The sequence below is a fragment of the Bison bison genome, unplaced genomic scaffold (genome assembly GCF_000754665.1).
Source record: "Bison bison bison isolate TAMUID 2011002044 unplaced genomic scaffold, Bison_UMD1.0 scf7180017857790, whole genome shotgun sequence".
Taxonomy (NCBI): Eukaryota; Metazoa; Chordata; class Mammalia; order Artiodactyla; family Bovidae; genus Bison; species Bison bison.
The window spans coordinates 16,487-17,943 of record NW_011488363.1 but is presented as its reverse complement, the minus strand read 5'-3'; the positions used below and the strand labels follow the sequence as shown (position 1 = coordinate 17,943).

The 1,457-nt window shown below is 38.8% G+C and overlaps 1 protein-coding gene across 1 annotated transcript in view; it reads right to left on the bottom strand.

The window, feature by feature from the left end:
* LOC105003948 (probable global transcription activator SNF2L1) overlaps nt 1-1,457 on the bottom strand; it is a 30,777-nt gene that overhangs the window by 12,946 nt on the left and 16,374 nt on the right. The window lies entirely within an intron of this gene.

The following is a 1,457-nucleotide window of genomic DNA, read 5'->3' as shown; positions in this document are numbered from 1 at the left end:
TAGAAGAGACCAAGGAGACACAGCAACGAAATAGCAATGTGAAGACAATGAGAAGACAAGCCACAGACTGAGAGAAAGTGTTTGCAAAAGACCTATCTGACTAGCAACCAATGTTTCATGTAAACTCTGAGAAGAAATAAATCTTGCCTTATTTAAAAAAAAAAAGCTGATAAAAGACTGTTATCCAAAATATACAAAGAACTCTTAAAACTCAATAATAATCCATTTTGAATTTATTTTTGTGTATGGTGTTAGAAAGTGGTCTAGTTTCATTCTTTTACAAGTGGTTGACCAGATTTCCCAGCACCACTTGTTAAAGAGATTGTCTTTAATCCATTGTATATTCTTGCCTCCTTTGTCAATAAGAAAACAACCAATCAGATTTTTAAACGGGCAAAAGATCTGAACAGACACCTCCCTAATGAAATACACAGATGGCAAATAAGCAAGTGAAAATATGCCCCATATCATTCATCAGCGAAATATAAATTAAAAGAAAGAGATACTACTACACTGCATGCTTGCTTAGTCGTGTCCCAGGTATCGAACCCACATCTCCTGCACTGGCAGGAAGTTTCTTTACCACTGTGCCACCTGGGAAGCCCCATTCACTGCCCATGAGAATGTAAACAGTATGGCCATTTTGGAGGACAGGTTGTCAGTTTCTTACAAAATTAAACATTCTTACCATACAATCAGGGCTCCCCTGGTGGCTCAGTTGGTAAAGAAACTACCTGCAATGCAGGAGACCTGGGTTCAATTCCTGGGTTGGGAAGATCCCCTAGAGAAGGGAAATGGCAACCCACTCCAGTATTCTTGCCTGGGAAATCCCATGGGCAGAGGAGCCTAGTGGGCTACAGTCTATGGGGTCACAAGAGTCAGACTTGACTTAGCAACTACACCACCACTACTACCATACAATCCAATAATCGTGCTCCTTGGGATTTACCCAAAAGAGTTGAAAATCTATATTCCCACAAAAACCTGCACATGAATGTTTATGGCAGCTTTTATTCATAATACCAAAACTTGGAAGCAATCAAGATGTCCTTCAGTAGATAAATGCATAAAAAAACTGTAGTACATCAGAAATGGATCTTAGCACTACAAAGAAATGAGCCATCAAGTCATGAAAAAACACAAAGGAATTTTAAATGCATATTACTAAGTGAAAGAAGCCAAGCAGAAAAGGCTACATACTGTATGATCCCAACAATATAATATTCTGGAAAGGGAAAAACTATGGCAATAGTATAAAGCGGCTGAGGGGAGGGTGGGATTACTAGGCAGCACACGGAGGGGTTTTAGGGCAATGAAACTATCCTGGATGATATTATAATGGTGGATATCAATCATTTATAAATTTATCCAAACCCACAGACTGTACAATTTCAAAAGTGAACCCTAATGTAAATGATGGCCTTTGCATGATAATGATATGTCAACGTAGGTTCAAC